The sequence below is a fragment of the Panthera uncia genome, assembly GCF_023721935.1.
Source record: "Panthera uncia isolate 11264 chromosome A1 unlocalized genomic scaffold, Puncia_PCG_1.0 HiC_scaffold_16, whole genome shotgun sequence".
NCBI classification, from domain to species: Eukaryota; Metazoa; Chordata; class Mammalia; order Carnivora; family Felidae; genus Panthera; species Panthera uncia.
In genome coordinates, this window is record NW_026057576.1 from 12,105,354 (window position 1) to 12,118,755 (window position 13,402).

A 13,402-nucleotide genomic window follows, 5' to 3' on the forward strand; every position below is an offset into this window, starting at 1 on the left:
AACCAAAGGGCTCCCAGGTTTGTTCACTCCGTACCATACCTAGGACAGTGGTACATGTAGAAGAGTGCTTTTAAATTTCATAATGCTGCTGCTGAAGATGATACAGTTTCTATATACTGACTGTTGTTTTTTTTGTTTTTTGTTTTTTGGGTTTTTTTTAGTTTTAAGGCTTTATTGCAGTTATAATACATAGACATTTCATGTGTCAAGTCAATATAACTATCCATAATAACTAATCAATACTATTGCTACTAACTTGCATTTATGCTTTGCAATTAGTACAATTTATATTGACTAACTACACCTTTTATTTTTTCAACAACCCTGGGAGATAGAACATGGACCCAAGTCTACACTCTAGCACAGCAGTTCTTAATATCTGAACCATGTATGTTTGGTGTACCCAAGATGCTTTCAGATATATAAGGAAAAAGTTTTTCTACAATGATACTAAACTATCATTTACCTTTTTTACTGTGCTGATATTTGGTCTCAAGGTACAAAAGCAGGTAAAAGTATTGGTCTGACTGTTGTTTTTAAATAAAGAAGGTATGTGAACCATTTTGTCTCAATATCAAAAGGCACATTTTAAACTTTATTTTATCTTCAATTTTTTAACTCTATAGTCTCATTTCAGGATAAATTTTGGTTACATGATAATCTACTCTGCTTTGTTGCTATTATCCTATGAGTGTTGTTTTTCCCAATTAAACAGATATATAAGAAACAGATGTTTTTTAAGAGCTGTTTGGACTTATTTTCACACCAGACTTCCTTTGTGGTTATCCTTTCATGTCAAGAAAAACAGACCTTGGCTTTCCTTATTAAAGCTTTGAGTATATATATATATATATATATATATATATATATGTGCTTAGCTTAATTATAACAACCTCAAATGAGTCCCATCATATTCTGAAACCTTCAAATTTCCAAAATTTTTAATCTAATTCCCGCCTAGGAAAACCGACGTATGTTGCTGATGTTATGTGCTGGCCACCCAGACATAACCAAAAACATACAGTCTACTTCCTTTCCATGAAGACTAAACGTGCAATTTGTTCTATGAATAATGTCAGTTGCCTTGAAGACTACACTCAGGCTGCATTTCATTTCCACTATCAGCCAAGAGAGTTACAGCTACCATTGTGTCAATGAGTATCTCATCTTCAACCACAATCTAGCTTGGGTTTTACTACCTATTACCTTAGGCAATCTCCATACTGATAAAGAAGTGAGACAGGTTTTCCAAAACCTGTAGTAAAACATGTAGTAAAAACATGTAGTAAACAGGTGGGAATACTAGTTTGTAGTACTAAATCACAGCTCAACCACTGAGTCCCTCCTCCCATTTACCTTTACATTGATCTCTTTATTTATCTTGTCTCTTCAATATGAAAATCTTTCAAGTTGATTTGATGGCCAAATTAGCTGATTTATTGATTTTATGTATCATCTGTTATCAAGACCATAATCAGTCTTTCCTTCTCTATTTAGAGCTAGCTGTCATGTCATGCTGTCACATCCACAATTAACAAGTATGTTGGACACTGTTGTGTCTTCTCATGGGCTCATTTCCCATGAGCCCCAGTCATTGTGGAGAGGATTGGATTTGGTGAAGATGGAGTTAAATGTGTGAGGGCTTCTTGGAATGTATAATCCTTGAAACTCTGAAATGATAAATGATTTGGAGCATATGTGGTTATTATTGTGGTTCTTTAGCTCATGTTACTTTAGTACCATGGGAGTTAAAAAAGTACACATATGCAAGGCTCTGTAATATGAACTAGAAAGTCCTTTAACCACGTACATCAACAGCAACCAATTTTTTAGTAGTATAATATAAGTCATTAAAATAGTGTCTAATAAAAAAGAGCTGTGGTATCAACAGACTGATTTCAGGAAAACCAACTAGAATGCCACCGATATCTCCATATATGTGAACTGAAGTTTTAAAAGCATCTATTTCTTTGCAAACAGAGAATAATAACACATTTACTCTCAAGCCTTAAGCCAACATAAAATATTTACAAGAACAGCATAGCAACTGATGTGTTTTAATTTAAGCAATTTGGAATCATCCTCTGCTAAGTTTGTACTCCAGAGTAAAGTGCTATCCCAATGTTGATAAAAGGGTTATGATGGAAATTATATGGTGGGAGTTAAAATAGATTAAAACTCAAATTTCTCTGATCACTTTACTATAAGACTTCTTATAGTCCCTTTATTTCAGAATATTGTTGTGTATTAAAAAATCCAACATTTAAAAATATTTGCATTTTTGTGACAGTCAAGAGATAAGATAATAGGATCTCTACTATTATAATGAGAAAAAGATAAGATTGGGCTTTAGGTAAAAAGATAACCAATAAGATTAAATGAGTCTAAATGCTTTCTATTAAAGGAATCCAAATAATACACATAAAATAACAATCTCAAATAACTTCCTTACAAGATGAAAGACAAATAATTCTTATATTAAATAAATAGGAGTGCAAATTACAGAGAAAGATCATGAGGAATCAGAAGTAAATACTTTATACAGTGTGATCCAAAAGTTATAATGTAATAGAAAATATAATATAATATAAAAAAGAAGACATTAATTGTGCCTCCTTCATATTTTCATACACAATGCTTCAGAAATACTAATTAATTGAGAGAGGAACTTTGAAATAGTCTTGAATTCTCCCTACTGCAACTAAACTATTTTGAGTACATTACAGTTCAAATCCTAGCACACGAATTAACCTCAGAAATTGTTTAGTCCAAAACACTTATTCTTATGAATGACAGAAGTAAGGCTAAGAAAAGTTAACTGATTTGAATGAGTAAAAAAATTTTTAGAGTGAAAGTAAGGACAAGCATCCAGGCTTCTTGAAACCTTGGCCACCCATCTTTTCAGACCAAATTATCAAGCCATTTTAATTTATTTAACATTTAAATTTAATTATGCAATTTTTAAAAGAAAATAAAGCTAAGAATTAGAAAACCATTTGAGAAGGGAAATAAGATGGACAATTTCTTGTAGTTCTGTATAGTCACATGTATTAAGATATTTTTTATCCTGTCACTTAGCTATGTTCCTTTTTAAAAATTGTTTTAATGTGTATTTATTTTTGAGAGAGAGAGAGTACTTGCACACAAGCATGAGTGGGGGAGGGGAAGAGAGAGAGACACAGAATCTGAAGCAGGCTCCAGGCTCTGAGCTGTCAGCACAGAGCCCGACGCGGGGCTGGGACTCAGGGACTGCAAGATCATGACCTGAGGTGAAGTCAGATGCTTAACCAACTGAGCCACCCAGGCACCCCTGTTCCTTTTTAATTATTAGCCTTAACAGCACCTGAACAGAATATTTTAGAGATGAATCAATGAAAAATTTTGCTTGTGGTTAAATAAATCCATTCCGGGTGCTCTTTGCCTTGTTATTTCTTCAGACACAATCGATTGAATGCTTGATGAAACCCTTTCTGTCTCAGACTGTGATAACTTTTTCTAACATTTTGTTTATATATTTAGCAGTAAAAGGACTCAAGGACTGCCAAGTATTAATCAAGTAGAACCCAGTATAGTAGGGAGTCTATCCTGAGGGGAGCACCACTCATGAAGTCAGGCAGTAAGAGAAAACATTCTAACCATAATTCTAGTTTCTAACTACATGATATGAAGGCAAGGATTTTCTTTTATCAAATTTGTATGACGAAGATGACAAACTTGTTTTAAGGATTACCAAATAATGCTTCAGTGTGAATGTTATATTTATAGGATGCCTGCTTGTTTAAGGATAACAGTATTAACTACTAGAAAAAATTTATGGTGTTAAAAAAAGAACTTGAAAAAGTAATGACAACTACAAAAGATTACCATGACACCACACTTCCCTTCTCTACCTGCCCTAATTCCCTCCCTAATTTTCCATAATTCTCCTAAAAAATAAATTATATCAGGAGGATGGAAGCAATTGTTCTATCTGAGAAATTTCTAGAAAGGCCCTACTTCTGTGACAGTCCTTCGGTTATATCCTGCATCATGGTCTGCCCCAAAGAAAGCTGGCTCTTGGAAGCTGGGGTCTTCAGTTAGAACTGAATGCAGGAAGACCAAAACTCCCTTCCTGATGACCTGAATCTGTAATCAGTGCTTGTTCTTACAAGTATGGACTGGGGGACGCCTGGGGTGCTCAGGTGTTTGAACATATGCCTCTTGATTTCAGCTCAGGTCACGATCCCAGGGTCTGGGGATCCAACCCTGCAAGGACAGGCTCCAAGCTGAGCATGGAGCCTGCTTAAGATTCTCTCTCTCCCTCTGCCTTGTCCCCACTCACACACACACACACACACACACACACACACGCTCTCTCTCTCTCTCTCAAAACAAACAAACAGAAAACATGATTGGAGTGGGAAAGTAAATGGACAAAAAGAAGGAAATGAAAACTGAGTGCCCTCTATATGGCAAACAGTATTAAGTTTCACATCTATGATATCATTGTATCACTCATCCAAAATGCCCTCAATTTCCTATGAGTGAGGAAACTGAAGCTTAGGAAGGTTAAAAATCTATCATCAATTAGTTGGTAAATGGTATAGTTGGAATGCAAACTCGAGTTTCTCTATTCCTGAAAGACATTTCAGTATGTAATTAAATAAGTAAATAAAAATTCATACAGAATTAACTCACAAATTTTTTTTAATGTCTATATTTATTTTTGAGAGAGTCCAGAGGGAGAGGGGCAGAGAGGAGGACAGAGGATCCAAAGTGGGCTCCGTGTGGACAGCGGCAAGCCCGAGGTGCGGCTCAAACTCATGAACCACAAGACGATAACCTGAGCCAAAGTCGGACGCTCAGCCACCCAGGCACCCCTCACAAGTGTTTTTAAAGAAAGACATAGTCATTTCACAAGCATGAAATATCATATACAGTAGGACAAAATTAAATATTATAAACCCAAAAAGCTGTTTATGGTTTTGATAGATAGAAAAATATTATCAAAACATTAATATTACCCCTTAAAATTATTTTTAAGCAACAAAACATTTTAAATAAAAATAAGACCATTTTTAAATTTGTCTGGCAAACAAGTGTGCTAAGGGCCGATATCCTGACTCAATACTTCTATTAAACTGACTTTCCCCCCTGAACTCTCAAAAGACATTCAGAGCACAGTATTTCAAAGCTAGTTTGACACGTACTGTCACAATGACAAAAATGACCGATGAAAATCAATGGACATGTCAAAACAGCAGCTCATGTTCATGGGTCCTTTTATGACGGATCTCAGTAAAATGTCTTTATTTCAGTGCTTATGAGAATAGCTGCAGCTCTCAAAGTGTCAGAGTCAAAGTGTGGCTCGCAGATCCCTGGGAGTCTCTGAGACCTTTCAGGACATTTGTGAAGTCAAAATTAATTTTTTTAGAAGGCTAAGATATTATTTGCCTCTTTCACTATATTGATACTTGTACTAATGGTGCAAAACCACAGAAGTAAAACTGTTCATGGTGCCTTAGTACAACGTGGCCCCAGATTATACCTGCAATCATTGTACTCTTCAATGCCATGCACTAGCAGTGGAAAAACAAAGCACAAGTTTCACCTAAGAGTGTCCTTGATGAAGCAGTAAAAATTGTTTTATTACATTTCAACCCTGAATATTACATCTTTTAAATATTCTGTGTGACAACATAGCAAGGAAGCAGAAAGCATTTTCTTTTTTTTTTTTTTTAACGTTTATTTATTTTTGAGAGAGAGAGAGAGAGAGAGAGAGAGAGAGAGAGAATCTGAAGAAGGCTCCAGGCTCTGAGCTATCAGCACAGAGCCTGACTTGGGGCTCAAACTCATGAATCGTGAGATCATGACCTGAACCAAAGTTGGACACTTCACCAACTGAGCCCCTCAGACACCCCAGAAAGCACTTTCACTGCATAGGAAAGTATGATGGTTGGCTTAAGGAAAAGCAGGTACGATTGAGTAGCAAACTGAAACAGAGGCTTTTCCCATGAAGGATTATTTTTACTTGAATGAACTGACAGACTATACTTATTCAGACTTGGGTATCTGACAGACATCTCAAAAATTAACAAAGTGATGGGGCACTTAGGTGGCTCAGTCAGTTGGGTGTCCGACTTAGGCTCAGGTCATGATCTCATGGTTCACGGGTTCGAGCCCCGCATTGGGCTCTATGCTGACAGCTCAGAGCCTGGAGACTGCTTTGTGGATTCTTTCTCCCTCTCTCTCTGTGCCTGCCCAGCTCATACTCTGTCTCTCTCTCTCTCTCTTAAAAATAAATAAAACATTAAACAAAAATTAACAAAGTGAGATTATCACTTCAAGGAAAAGTGACAGTATTTTTTGCCAACGATAAAACTCAAGCTTTTAAGAGAGAGAATTAGAGTTTTGGAAAACTTTTATCTACCATTATAAACTTGATAGCTTTCAAAGGCTACTGAGAATTGTGTGGCGTAAATGAACGTGATTTTTGGAAACTATATAATGAAATGTGTCAACATTTGGAAGATCTACATAAACCAACATTTTCCAAATAACCAAAACATAATGTTATAAAATCATGAATAAAAGATACATTCAAAGTCAAAATATACCCAGTCAATTTCAATGTAACAGAATATGAAAAGCTCACTGATACAGTTTCTGAATCTCTGAAACTACTCCTTGCTAGGTTTTGGTGTAGTATAAAAGAAGCCTACACACAATTATCTAAAAAGGCTATTAAAATACTCCTCCTTTTCCAACCACATAATTATATGAGGCTATACTTTTTCATATACTTCCACCAAAACAACACAGCAATAAATTGAAGCAAAAGCAGATATAAAAATCCAGTTATGGGGCGCCTGGGCGGCTCAGTTGGTTAAGCATCCGACTTCAGCTCAGGTCATGATCTCACAGTTTGTGAGTTCGAGCCCCGCGTTGGGCTCTGTGCTGACAGCTCAGAGCCTGGAACCTGCTTCATGTTCTATGTCTCTCTCTCTCTCTCTGCCCCTCCCCCACTCATGCTGTCTCTGTCTCTCAAAAATAAATAAATATTTAAAAAATTTAAAAAAATACATTTGTCTTCTATTAAGTCAGTCATCAGAGATTTGCAAAAAATATATTTTAAGAAGTGGCAAAGCAGTCAGTTTAAAATGAATTTAAAACTCTTCTCACTAAATATTTTTTTTTTGTTTTGGAATATATAGTAATGTTTCACTTCAATATTCTAATTATGTTAAGTAATAGTCTTATTGTTATTATTTGTACTAATTTAAGAAAAATAACTTTAAATTTCTGTTCTAATTCCTAATACAGAATTTTTTTTTCATTTCTAATATAGTAAATATCAGTAGTTGTAACCCACAAAAACAAAAGCTCTTTGGAGTCCTCAATAATTTTTAAGAAGAGCTATGGTGTCCTGAGGCCAAGATATTTATGAACCACTATGATTTAGAAATAATATGTTCAATAATTAGTTAGATGATGGTATATAGCCAAGACTGAATTTTGTTCAGAATTTGCCTTCCTTTTTTTAAAGATGAGTTTCTCAATGTAGGAGATATAAGCTTTCTGACTTAGCATCTCTTCAGGAAAACCACCCACCTGCTATTTTCAGTACAAGTGGCTGGTCCTGTTCTTGGATCAAGAGGACAGAAACAGCTTTACCTGTCAGAGTACTGCAACCCCCCTGAGGAATGGGAAGATGACTCAGACAGGCCAAAAAAAGGAATCTCTGCATTTACAATTTTGGCTATGCTGCTAGCTCTAAGAATGATGCAAGCCCAGAACTGTGGGTGGATATCTTTGCTAAAAAGTAGGGAAACTATCAGAATGCAGCCAACACAGGAAGTAAAGACAAAAGGAAAAAAATGTGTCCTGATGACACTGAACCTCTATAACCAACGTGCTTGAAGATGGATACATCTCTGGCTTTTCTGGTTATGAAAGACAATTAACTCCTTCTACTTCAGTGTTTATAAACCGGATTCCTATTGCTTGCACCAAAATGAATCTTAATACAGAATTTACTACCTGGAAATGGGCACCTAGGTGGCTCAGTCAGTTAAGCATCTGACTCTTGATTTCGGCTCAGGTCATGATCTCATGGTTCATGAGTTTGAGTCCTGCATCAGGCTCTGTACTGAAGCATGGAGCCTGCTTGGGATTCTCTCTCTCTTTCTCTCTCTCTGCCCCTCCCTCCCTCACAAGCACATATCCCCCCCCCCCCCAAAATAAATAAATAAAAACATAAAAAAAAAACAGACTTTAAAATGCTATATTAGCTCAGCTGAGATGAGGTCGAGGACTCACCCATTCCAGGTTAGGGAAAGAGTATAAGCTATTATTTGATAGCAAAGTGTCAGTTAAAAGGCTCCTAATGTATCTTAGAACTCAAATCACATAATATCAAGGATAGAGTTTTTGATCAGGAAAAAAGTGTCAAAATCTTGGAGGGTGTTGGCTCCTTCTTTCAGCCTTCAGAGGAAAGGACAGCCTGCAGCCTAATCTGGCAGTTGTGAAAGCAGAGAGGAAAAGGGATTCAGTCTTTCTTGAGAGTCGTCCTTTCTGCCTATGCCTGGCACTCTAAAATGGTCAATAGCGGATAACCATGTGTCTTTTGTGGTGGTAGATATATAATTATCTGCCTCTTGCTAAAATCAGTGCAAGTAGAAAGCACAATGGGAAAAGGGATGGAGATCCTGGTGAACCAGGGGAGCTGGAGGGTCATTTCCAAACACGTCCCCTGACTAACAGAGAACAGTTACAACTCTTCCAGGAAAGCCATCTCCAGGACTCCTACCACTGGGAAGATTAAGATCTGCAGGATGTCAGTTCATGGTCTCCCAGTTTGGGCTCCAGATGGCCTGAGGGAGGGGCAGAGTCTAAAGGCAGATTGTTCAGAGGAACAAACAATGAGGGCTGGAACCAGAGTGGTGGGCCATGACTATACAAGAGTCAATCCAGAAAATATCCAGGAAATAAACAGCATGCCAGTCCTAGCAAGAGATCCGATGGCATTGCCAGAGAAATGCCAAGGCTCACCAAACAGACCTGAGGATGCCCAACTTATAAGGCAGATTTCAGGCCCCAAACCTGTACCAACAGCAAGGAGGAACTGCAATGTTTGTAGCTGTTAAGACGAAAGCCTCCCAGTGTGCATCTGCCATGTGGCTATGTAGGACAATGGAAAGGGAGTAGCTCCCAGAAAGCAGTGACAGGCCGGCCAGATTCTTGAACAAAGAACTCCCTCCACTGCCAGGTCAGGTAGTCCTCGCTTTCTCTGTCCAGCCTGAGATGACTGCTATGAGACTGAGATCACTGTTAGTGGTTGCCTTTCTTCTCTCCCTTTGCCAAACGGAAGTTTTGTTGCAGCAAGTGTTTTCTCTCTGCCACTGTTAACTGGTAGTGTTAAACACAACATTTAGCCAGAGGTTGCCTGAACACGAGGAGCTAGTTTAGGTACAACCAAGAAAAATATCATAACTTAGAGATTCTGGAATTAAAGTTGAAAAGAGTAACTGGAGGAGCCTAACAGCTACCTCCCTTTAGAGTGGAGGTAAAGCAAATTTTCTTTGTATAGGTGTATTTGCATTATATTAGCCAGGGCCATTTGGGGAATTATGTAAGTGCCAAAGAAGGTATATATGGATGCGGGGCAGCCAATGCGAGATGTAGTTAACCTGTGTTTTGTTCAGCCCCAAATCTCTTTGGGACACTATCTCTTCCCCATTCTGAGTCCAGTGGTTTGGGTGGGCTGATCCCATCTACTTGGTTCTAGGAGCAAGCACAGTCCCAGGAGTCTGGCCAGTTAAGTACTCGATTTCTTCAGGCATTGTGATTACGTCCAGGGATGGTCACATGATCAAAACCAAGCCAATGAAAGCTCCCCCTGGGACTCTGGTTGGAGCTATTGAAACTAGACTTTTTTGTATTTTTTCATTAGGAATGCCAGCTGCCAGTACAGTGCAAACACAGAAATATTGCTAGTCATTTTTGCTACATTGTGGGGAGAGCCTACCCAATAATGGAGCGAATAGCTAGTTTAGCAAAGCAGAGAGATGAGTAAAAAAGTCTTTATGAACTCCTGGATCTAGCCCTATGTAATGCTAGACAGACAGATTAGTTTTTGTCTTTGCAAATTATTTGAGCCAACAGATACCTTCTTCCACTTCAATGAGTTTGAGTTAAGCTTTTGTCATTTTCAAACAAAAGAATCCTAATATACATAACCAAATAAAGTGATTTTTATTTCATTTTTATTTTTTTAAAGAGAAATCATTGAACGTTCACCTAAAACAATACTTTCTTTAAAAAAAAAAAATCACATGTATTTCTGGAGTCCAATATGTATTTGCTTCCTTAACAAATATAGTATGTCAGGAGAGAAGTCGTTAAGGATTCTGTAGGGGGAAAATCACTGTAACGTGATGTAGCATTAGAAACTAATTAAAGTCACAAAAATCTGCTCTAGAGAATAATGCCCCAGGACAGAGTGATGAGAGCCAACCATTTATTATTTATATCCTACTTACATTCAAAAAAGTTTTGTGTCTCTTTGCCATAAAAGGCACTATCTAATAAAAAAAAAAAAACACTGAAGCAAGTTAGATAAAGTCAAAATATCCAAGTTATAAAGTGAAGGAGAGGGTTGAACTAAAAATCCTAGGTTGAGTTTCTCTGCTAGAATCAAGGACAAAATTGGTCTCTGAGCTTCTGAAAAGGCAAAGTAAAATGGGTATTAAGAAGTTTTGTAGCATGGTTATCTTACTTAAAGGACCCACTTCATCAGAGAGAGATCATCTTATTTCTAACACTAAAGTCTAGAAACAATTTATGACCTAGCTCTTCATACAGTAGCACTGAATAATATAATTGAGAGTCTTTAACAGAAGCTTCATAAGAGATACAGAAATATCCTTTTTATGGCTATTATAGAAAAACTGACCCTTAATTAAAGCTCAGAGGCCTTTGTTAAATTATAAATCTGTGAAGGCAATTCTGGGGGGAAGATTAAAATAATGAAGCACACATGATCTGTCCTTAGTCTTGTGGCATGATATAGAAGCAGACTTTATAGAGTATTCTAGGTGAAAAGCAGATGAGAGTAGTATGTCCCTTAAGACCACTCCCCACAAACATCTGTTGATTCATAAAAGCTTATAATAAAAGTTATAAAGAAAACCACTGGAAACTAAAGACTAAGATCAGTAAAGGAAATTAAGTATCTAAAGCAGACGGCTGACTAAAAAGATATCTATGTGCACAAAGCCCCTATTAGGTGAGCAAAGTTTTATCATGAAAATCAAAGTCTTACTTGCATTTCTTCCACAATGAGAATAAGAAGTATAAGAACATATAACAAAGAGCTTTTGGAATTCAGAGTCTTAGAGAAGAGACAAAGTCCCTTCCCTAGACCAAAGAAAGAGGTTTTTTTTGGTTTTTGGGGTTTTTTTTTGTTTTTATTGAATACTTTTTATCATTCTTCAACCATAGCTTTAGTAAAGTTCTTGTAACCTCAGTCTAGATTTCTGCATGATCTTTCTCTCCAGGTTTCCTACTTGTGGATTTACTTCAACTACTTTCTTCTCATGATTTACTTTGACCATGTTGGTCAATTCCTCACAGGACCTACTGTATTTTTCTAAATGCTCTAAAACACAAGATTGCAAGTTATGCTTACAAATCCTTCTAATTTATTTTACCTTCCTGTTTTTTAGTCCCTTCATTTGTTTGTTTTTCCCATTCTACCACCCTTACTAATATCTCCCTTTTCTGCCTTTTGACTAGCCAGGGTCTTTTGGCCTATGTAAATATCCTCAAAATTTCCACAGAGGGCAAGGAACTCTCACTCATGCCCCTGGAGGGATTAGGAAGGAAGGAACACTTGGGGTCCCTCCTTCTCTCCCTCATTCAGTCCTCCCCTCTGGAGGAAGAGGGACTTATCTCAGAGGCTAGTAACCTATAGCCCAGGGCCTGTTTTTATACAGCCTACATACATTTACATGTTTCACATGGTTGGGGAAAAAATGAGAAGATTATCTCAACACATGTCATGTGAAATTTAACATTTCATGTCAACATTATGAGTTGAATTGTCTCCCTTAAATTCATATGTTTAACTCCTCATACTTCAAAATGTGACCTTAATCTGCAAAAGGGCCATTCGTTGCAGATATAACTGGCTAATACAAGTTATACTGGAGTAGAGTGGGCCCCCTAGTCCATTATTACTGGTGTCCTTACAAAAAAGGGAAATTTGGACAGAGCTACGCTCACAGGGAGAATGCCAGGTGAAGATAAAGGCAGAGATCACGTTGATGCTTCTGCAAACTACGGAATGCCGAGATTGACAGCAAACCACCAGAAACTAGGAGCCAGGCATGGAGCAGATTCTCCCTCACGGCCCTTGAAAGGAACCAACCCCGCCCACACCTTGGGCTCAGACTGCTGGCCCCCAGAACTGTGAAGCAATACATTTCTCTTGTTTAAGCCACCCATTCTGTGGTACTTCGCAAAATAGTCATAGAAAACTAATACAACAGCCATCCTAATTTATTTATATGTTAATATAGTGTTGCTCTCATGCAACAACAGCAGAGTTGAGCAGTTGGAACAAAAAATCATATGGCCTCAAAGACTAAAATATTTACTCTCTAGTCCTTTACAGATACAGTTTGCTGATTCTTGATCTATGTGATTGTTAAGATAGGGGAAAGGGTCACTAGTCAAACCCAGTACATTTTCCTTGTATCTCTCCTTCAAGAACTGTCTGCTGATCTTTTGTCAACCCCTCTCTCCCACAGAGAGGTCTGGAAATGTCCAGCTGACCTTCCTGTCACTAGTAAGTTCTGTTCAGGATAAAAGTAAGGGGTAAATAGGAAGGCAATTTGGGGTCCAAGGCATGGTCTACAATTTAGCCTTATCAGCAGTAAATATTTTATTTTGATCTCTTTCTGACACCTGTATGTATTTCTCAGTTGGTCTCAATCTGGAAGAGAGTTATGAGGTTCACGGGCGTCCACAAACCTCAACTTCTTCCTCCTCATAGCAAAAGAGTGTTGGAAATCTCATTTCCTTCTTGAAGTGTCTCCAAAGAGGAAGTGAGTGCTGATTTATTTTTTAACCTGGCCATATCCTCTCTGGATATGCAATTCTCATGACTCATTCTTAAATTCTAGACCACACAAAACTGCTTACACTAATGCTCACACAACTTAGATGGTTTTTTATGCTAAAACATTATGTATTTATGTAAGTATCTGGATGTCCTTTTACAGAATAGATCTAAGTACTATCATCTCCCTCACATTATAAACTCCTGAGCATGTTTTTGTTGAACTTAAGGTCTGGCTTTTTAACGACCAGCACAACACTGTGCTAATTAATGCGGTTTCCAGCATTAATGAAGGAGACC